At 43.0% G+C, this 8,829-nt stretch overlaps 1 pseudogene; it reads right to left on the bottom strand.

Annotated features, from left to right (window-relative positions):
• Nucleotides 1–617: 617 nt before the first annotated feature.
• LOC139367343 (putative beta-lactamase-like 1) lies at nucleotides 618–7,515 on the bottom strand (annotated as a pseudogene).
• Between the last annotated feature and the right edge of the window lie 1,314 nt (nucleotides 7,516–8,829).

Genomic DNA, 8,829 nt, shown 5'->3' on the forward strand with positions numbered 1-8,829 from the left:
TAAATCCCTTGAATGAGTAGGTGTATCCAAACTTTGACTGATACTGTACATTACACAACAAAAATGATATGTCCACTAGCCAATGTCCATTGGTTTCCATTTAGGTAAAAGAAAAACAGTTAAAATTGTGTGCTAAAATTGCAACCCCAGTTGAATGATTAATCACATGGGCCCAGAAAATTTCACTGCCTTACTGATAAAAATAAATAAATAGTCCTCTTTGCATGAATGTGTCTCTTGCACGAATACAAGATCTGCGTTGCAGTCCTTACAAAACATAGAAAAGCTTTCCTCTTCAACAAGTTTCGTATCCCCCTGGCATTGATTTACAAACTTCAAGTCCATATATAAAAAATAGAAAGGAAAATCATATACAATCTCCACTCTACCCTCTCTATAGAAAGATGCTTCATAAATGTATTAACAGAAGTCAACTTGTAAACCATAACACCACAATTCAAAACTAGAACGCTAGTTTATTGTGGAGGAAGGGGCTAACTTGTAAGCTGCAAAAAAGGTGAAAAAGGTGGAAAAGATTCCCTTGTAGTATCCACCCTTTCCTTGATTTTGGGCCTTTTGGACAAGAAGCCACAACTTTGAAGCCTTGTCTGCTGCAGTCAGGTCACCAGTTTCCTTTGCTTTCTTCCAAACTGCATCTCTCGCTGTGCGAAAGCGAACTGGATGAGGATCGAGTGGCTGCCGATGGCATCTTTCTTCTTCCCAATACTATGAGCGACATCCACAGCCATGTCCATATATCCTTCTGGGAAGTCTGGGGCCACACGGTTACAGATGTCACTTACTTTGCACATCACATTCTCACCCTGGTCCTCAGGACACCTTAAAGCTGTAGCCCCCACCTTCTCCGGAATTGCTCTGCTTCCGACAACTGCTCTTGAATTACGGCAATGGTTTTCTCCTGTGCAGTACATGTATCAGAGGTTGCAGTGTTTGCAAGTTTAAGATCTTTGATACTCTCCTTTTTATGTGTTTTCAAGTATCATTTTCTCCAGACCATCAGCTCTTTCATTTATCTTTGCAGTGACATCATCGATTCAATTGACCTGGAGTTCGTGCAAAGACAATTCTTTGTATTTTTAGGTGCAGATCTACTGACTGGAGAATCAGAATCAATCGAATGTCCAGATTCCTCCATTTCTTCTCCTGAGGAGTCTGGTGGCGGTGTCTCTCAGGTGTATGGACTAGCAACCTGTCATTCAGGGCAGAAAATATACGGAGAGTTGCACCGTGATTGGCTCAGTGCTCTGTCATTCATGGGGACACTACATCACCGCCAAGTCTAACGGTAGAGCTTGAAAATTCAAGCCCCTTGGGTGCTGCCATAGAGTTACATTAGAAGTGCCCATCCAAGAAGGATCAGGGTTATTAGCTGAGTGCTTTTTCACACATATTTTTCTTCCCTTTTGCCAAGTTTCAGATTAAATTAGCAGTCTACTGAGTGTTGTTCTCTGTTGTGTTAACTATAAACCAAGTTTTGATAGTAAGTTTGAGAAGGATAAAAGTTTAGGTTACTCGGAGTAAGATAAATTACCCTCTGCACGCATCGCCATCTTCTCTCTTTCCGGTAATTGGCTATTCTGATAGCAACGCTAGCTTCACCCTCTTGTGGGTTCTAGCAAGCTAGCTAGCATGCTAGATAGTGCTATTTATCAACAGCCAATCCAGTAGGGGCTTGAAGCTATAGTGAGCTTCAATTTGTCATTGAAAATGAATGGGCTTCTGTTGTTTCATCACCCCCCAACATGCTTTACTGATCTCGGCCGTTATGCACAAGCTAGGCCTATTTGAAACATGGCAATCTCCTGGCAGCAATTACCCGCCAGCTTCAGAGGCCATTCGATTTTAACCCAAAACTAAGATGAAAAAAATACTAAAACTGAATCTAATTGATTATGGTTTTTATTTTATGTAGCTTTTCAAACAAGTTTCTTAGTTATTTTATGTCAGTTTACAATTTCTTTTTTTGAAATGATTAGTTTTTGTTTCAGTTTTCATTTACTACAATGACCTTGCAGTACATTTTTATTAAAGCTCAGTTCTCCCCAAGTAGGATTGGTACTTACCTGGGCATGAACAGCATTAGACATTTGGCAAAAAGCCACAAGGAGGCCTGCATGACCAGGTCCCTGTCTGCTGCTGGCGGCCTCACTCCGGCCATCAGCACCACCAGGCCCACCTTCAACCGGAGAACCAGGGAGAAGGTGGCGGCGTAGCCGTCTTGTTCTGCGTCCTTACGGACCACCTCATAGCCAAGCTGCTCATTGACCTCCCAGGGTGTGCCAGTGTAGTTGGTGAAGTAGCCCTTGTGATAGTGGAACAGAGGGGTCAGCAGGGTCTTTAGGGTGTCCTGTTAGAGGAGGGACCGGCTGTAAGCCCCCAGAATCACCACACCCAGTTTGGCCATGTTGGTCGCTGTGGAGTACATCTGACCAGCGAGCCGGTACCAGCCCACTTCATAGAGGAGTGCCAATTGGCCGCTGCTGTACACGCCCACCGCCATCTGGCTTTGAATGGGGTGATGGCAAAGCCTGTCTCCTCCATCCTCAGCTGCTCCAGGATGTTGTCAGACACCCAGCGCTGATAGTCCGAATACGATAATTTCTCGGCCAAGACGTTAGCCAATAAGGAAAAGTCCACGTTGTTGTAGTGACATGTAAGGGAGCAGGAGGAAACATTGGTAATGTCTCAGTCACATGAAATCCCAAACACCCTTTACAAAAATGTACTAGATGTTGACAGGAAGGGGAATTAGGTGTACCCTACTTGGTGCTTGGTTCTGCCATTAGGACATCATCCTGTAACAGATCTATAGCAACCTCTGTGTCTCCACCCCACAGTAGATTTGTTGCCCCGAAGCTGCCTCGGTAACCCTGAAATGGAAACACAAATTTGGGAGTCAAACGCTATGGCCAAATGAATGACAAAACTGAGTTCTGGAGTCAAAGGAATGTACAAGGGAACTTTCCTCAGGTTTAATCCAGTGAAAGTACAGTAGAGTACAATACAGCACATACAGAGGGATCTGGTCAGGAGAAAAGGCTAACAAGCCATGAGCTCATTAACCTCCAAGTATAGCCTCTCTCTTCTCTAATCACGTAATGGCCAGGGTAAGCTAGTCATGATGAGGAAGAGTGCCTTTACAAGAGAGCTGTTCCGGCCATCAGGGTGACAGAGGTTTGAGTGAGGCTGGGTATCTCTGAACCAACCTTGACATCCACATCATCCCGCCGCTTTCCCAGAAGGTTTTTGATGGTGAAGTTTGCTGCATACTTCTCCAGAGAGTCATCCAAGAAGGCCACCTTCCCTTCCTCCCATAGCTTGTACAGCATCAGTATGGGAAAGATATTCGAGAGACTAGCGATGCTGCAGGGAAAACAACTGTCTAGTGTTATTCCTCCTGCAACCTGTGGATGGAAAATACATTAAAGTTGGTCTCCAGTTATCTTACAGATATTGCACCTCTTAAAGTATTTTCCTCAATCAAAGAATGTACCTAACTAAGCATTCCTTGGCAGATGAGGATACACTGGTTAGTGGACAAGAAGTGTCTGATTAACACAACAGTGCCTAATATCTTTTCAAAAGTAAACATGACATTGAACCAAAAGATTGTTGCATCAAGCACATGGCAGTCTATATCAATACAAGCCAATAGCAATACGAACCAGAACACTGTCAATCCCAGGTGCTAATGCAATCAAATGTGATGTCCATTGCTATCTACCCACACTTAATCCCAGCCGGTGATCCCTGAACGGGTGATTCTATTCCCTGTCCGCCAACTAGGGGATGTGATGTCATAATCTGCAGAGATTCTGCTGTAAAGCCATGTTGGAGAAGGCCTAGGAGAGGAGGGAACCCTTAAGCTCAGCTCTCATCCTCAGCAATCAAATCAGTTCACGACAAACAGGGGGAGGGCAAATTGATTCACTACACAAATCAACCATCTATATACCATTCTCTTAATTACACTTGGGATTTAAGAGCAGACACATGGTTGGTGTGACCATTAGAGATCTATGGAGAAATACTTGTTGATGATTGTAGATGTGGTCTAATTAGAAATTGGCCATGTATGTTTGACATGTAATACTGTCTCTCTGTAACACTAATCTATCACACTGTCTCTCTCTACTTCCACCAAGCCATTAGGTTTGCCTCTGGTTGAAGTGATGTACAGCATTGAGGATGAGGATTTACACCAGCTAGAGACAAATTATAATTCACTTCTTCACGTGACAGCCACTGTAGCTGAGATTTGGTTTGAGGTGCCAAGATTACCACAGCCTGTATATGTTACTTTGGAAGAAGGATTACATTTGTATGACATATGTAATATGCACTCAATTCCAACACATATTTATTCAAGGGTAATGTTGCATCTTTCTAAACTGATTATGTTAACTGGGTCACTGTATGGGCAACCAATTACTAATTACTATCTTATATATATATATATATATACAGTGGGGAGAACAAGTATCTGATACACTGCCGATTTTGCAGGTTTTCCTACTTACAAAGCATGTAGAGGTCTGTAAGAGACGGAATCTAAAACAAAAATCAAAAAACAAAATTTTTATTGCATGACATAAGTATTTGATCACCTACCAACCAGTAAGAATTCCGGCTCTCACAGACCTGTTCGTTTTTCTTTAAGAAGCCCTCCTGTTCTCCACTATATATATATATATATTCCCTTAACACAGATACTCCTGCTTTCATGTTGAAAATTATAACCCTGTTCAATGAGCATTGTGCTTCCTTTTAAGTGCTGGTTGTAGATTTCAATTGTACCCGCAACTCAAATCTGGACAAATCATCTCAAGTCCCCGCCACAAACCCCAGATCAGCAAAGATGTTGAACTCTCTTACTATAGAGATGGGACTGATAGATACAGTGCCTTGCGAAAGTATTCGGCCCCCTTGAACTTTGCGACCTTTTGCCACATTTCAGACTTCAAACATAAAGATATAAAACTGTATTTTTGTGAAGAATCAACAACAAGTGGGACACAATCATGAAGTGGAACGACATTTATTGGATATTTCAAACTTTTTTAACAAATCAAAAACTGAAAAATTGGGCGTGCAAAATTATTCAGCCCCCTTAAGTTAATACTTTGTAGCGCCACCTTTTGCTGCGATTACAGCTGTAAGTCGCTTGGGGTATGTCTCTATCAGTTTTGCACATCGAGAGACTGACATTTTTTCCCATTCCTCCTTGCAAAACAGCTCGAGCTCAGTGAGGTTGGATGGAGAGCATTTGTGAACAGCAGTTTTCAGTTCTTTCCACAGATTCTCGATTGGATTCAGGTCTGGACTTTGACTTGGCTATTCTAACACCTGGATATGTTTATTTTTGAACCATTCCATTGTAGATTTTGCTTTATGTTTTGGATCATTGTCTTGTTGGAAGACAAATCTCCGTCCCAGTCTCAGGTCTTTTGCAGACTCCATCAGATTTTCTTCCAGAATGGTCCTGTATTTGGCTCCATCCATCTTCCCATCAATTTTAACCATCTTCCCTGTCCCTGCTGAAGAAAAGCAGGCCCAAACCATGATGCTGCCACCACCATGTTTGACAGTGGGGATGGTGTGTTCAGCTGTGTTGCTTTTACGCCAAACATAACGTTTTGCATTGTTGCCAAAAAGTTCAATTTTGGTTTCATCTGACCAGAGCACCTTCTTCCACATGTTTGGTGTGTCTCCCAGGTGGCTTGTGGCAAACTTTAAACGACACTTTTTATGGATATCTTTAAGAAATGGCTTTCTTCTTGCCACTCTTCCATAAAGGCCAGATTTGTGCAATATACGACTGATTGTTGTCCTATGGACAGAGTCTCCCACCTCAGCTGTAGATCTCTGCAGTTCATCCAGAGTGATCATGGGCCTCTTGGCTGCATCTCTGATCAGTCTTCTCCTTGTATGAGCTGAAAGTTTAGAGGGACGGCCAGGTCTTGGTAGATTTGCAGTGGTCTGATACTCCTTCCATTTCAATATTATCGCTTGCACAGTGCTCCTTGGGATGTTTAAAGCTTGGGAAATCTTTTTGTATCCAAATCCGGCTTTAAACTTCTTCACAACAGTATCTCGGACCTGCCTGGTGTGTTCCTTGTTCTTCATGATGCTCTCTGCGCTTTTAACGGACCTCTGAGACTATCACAGTGCAGGTGCATTTATACGGAGACTTGATTACACACAGGTGGATTGTATTTATCATCATTAGTCATTTAGGTCAACATTGGATCATTCAGAGATCCTCACTGAACTTCTGGAGAGAGTTTGCTGCACTGAAAGTAAAGGGGCTGAATAATTTGATCAGTTTTTGATTTGTTAAAAAAGTTTGAAATATCCAATAAATGTCGTTCCACTTCATGATTGTGTCCCACTTGTTGTTGATTCTTCACAAAAAAATACAGTTTTATATCTTTATGTTTGAAGCCTGAAATGTGGCAAAAGGTCGCAAAGTTCAAGGGGGCTGAATACTTTCGCAAGGCACTGTATCTAGATATCTGGAGAGAGAATAATGGCTTATCTCTGGACTATACATACTATTCCAATAAAACCTTCTCTCGTACAAATTACATTTTTATCCCTAAGATTTTCATAAATTCTGCCACTTGTACAATCAGACCCATAGCACTTTCAGATCACGCCTCTGTCTGCCTCCGCTTTGACCTCTGTAAAAACATCCCGAGGTCAAAGAGCTGGAAATTCAACATCTCCATGCTATCAAACAAAGCATACCATGCATTGGTCACTACATGGATAGACAACTACACACAAGACAATTAAGCACTGGGGTGGCAGAGTAGCCTAGTGGTTAGAGCGTTGGACTAGTCACCAAAAGGTTGCAAGTTCAAATCCCCAAGCTGACAAGTTACAAATCTGTCATTCTGCCCCTGAACAGGCAGTTAACCTACTGCTCCTAGGCTGTCATTGAAAATAAGAATTTGTTCTTAACTGACTTGCCCAGTTAAATAAAGGTAAAATAAAACTTTAAAATCTCCTGTTTCTCTGGCCACAATGCAGGGCTCTGCCAAAGCCACACTAAGAGGTCATCTGATTGCATATGCTTCCTCTAAGAAGAAAGCAATGGAAGCACACAGGTTAGATCTTGAGAAGGACCTGGAATGCTGTGAAAAAGTACATAAACAATCCCCAGACAGTGCCTCCAGAAGTCAACTTAAAACAGCCAAAGCCAAACTTAACTTGGAGTGTTCTTGAGAGATAAAAAACCCTGTTTTCTTTACTAAATAGAATACCATGAGTATAGCAATAGGCCTAAAAGATTGCTTGCAGGCATGACACAATTTTAAAAAATGAGTACAATCACGGCCATCAAAACAGCAGATGATGGGGTCACATATGATCCAAATATTTTATGCAAATGATATATTTCTGAGAGAAAACATACAGGTGCAGAGACCGACCAAGAACATCTCAACTCCCACTTACTCCTGAGAAGGTCCTAGAGGCAATTATCTCCATGCCACCTAACAAGTCCCCAGGTCCAGACCGATTTCCCAGATTCTACAAAGCCTTTTGGCCCCAGCTTAGCCCTATATACATGCCAATCCTGGAAAACTGAGCTTTCCCAGACCCTATGTACACAGTCTGCCTTACAGTGTTTCTCAAAAAGACAAGGACCCTCCCTCCTGCTCGTCCTTCCGGCCAGTAAACTTGTTCGACTTTGACTACAAAATCATTACCAAATTGCTCACCAAAAGACAAAACATACTTCTTCCCAAAATAATAAAAGAGGACCAAACTGGATTTATTAGAGACAGGTACTCTTCTGATAACATTCACCGTCTTTTTGATATTATTAAACACACAGAAGACCCCTGTCCTGCTGGCTTCACTGGATGTTGAGAAGGTGTTCCACACCCCTGTCCTGCTGGCTTCACTGGATGTTGAGAAGGTGTTCCACACCCCTGTCCTGCTGGCTTCACTGGATGTTGAGAAGGTGTTCCACACCCCTGTCCTGCTGGCTTCACTGGATGCTGAGAATGTGTTCCACACCCCTGTCCTGCTGGCTTCACTGGATGCTGAGAAGGTGTTCCACACCCCTGTCCTGCTGGCTTCCCTGGATGCTGAGAATGTGTTCCACACCCCTGTCCTGCTGGCTTCACTGGATGCTGAGAAGGTCTTCCACACCCCTGTCCTGCTGGCTTCACTGGATGCTGAGAAGGTGTTCCACACCCCTGTCCTGCTGGCTTCACTGGATGCTGAGAAGGTGTTCCACACCCCTGTCCTGCTGGCTTCACTGGATGCTGAGAAGGTGTTCCACACCCCTGTCCTGCTGGCTTCCCTGGATGCTGAGAAGGTGTTCCACACCCCTGTCCTGCTGGCTTCACTGGATGCTGAGAAGGTGTTCCACACCCCTGTCCTGCTGGCTTCACTGCATGCTGAGAAGGAGTTTGACAGGATGGAGTGGAGCTTTCTGTTCTCAGTCTTAGAAAAGACATTTGGCATTTCATATGCTGACTGCAGAAGGTTTATGGTTAGCACTAGATATAAGTACATATGTATGAGGAAGAGTTTATGAGTTATACAAGTACTGGTAGGAAGCAGATGGGTAGGAAGCTCAAATACGTAAGAGAGACAGATACAGTAGCTTCCTACATAATGTATCAGGCATGACACATTCGAGTCATAACGCATTCCAATCAGACCACAAGAGGGCAGTAGATACTGTGGCTATAACCAGGCTGCGGCACACTCATCACACCATAAAAGATTAAAACTGGATTTGGTAATAACAACCATGATAGCAACATTAAGCACCAGTAAGGATTGATT

Source organism: Oncorhynchus clarkii, chromosome 16 (assembly GCF_045791955.1).
Source record: "Oncorhynchus clarkii lewisi isolate Uvic-CL-2024 chromosome 16, UVic_Ocla_1.0, whole genome shotgun sequence".
In the NCBI taxonomy this organism is placed as follows: domain Eukaryota; kingdom Metazoa; phylum Chordata; class Actinopteri; order Salmoniformes; family Salmonidae; genus Oncorhynchus; species Oncorhynchus clarkii.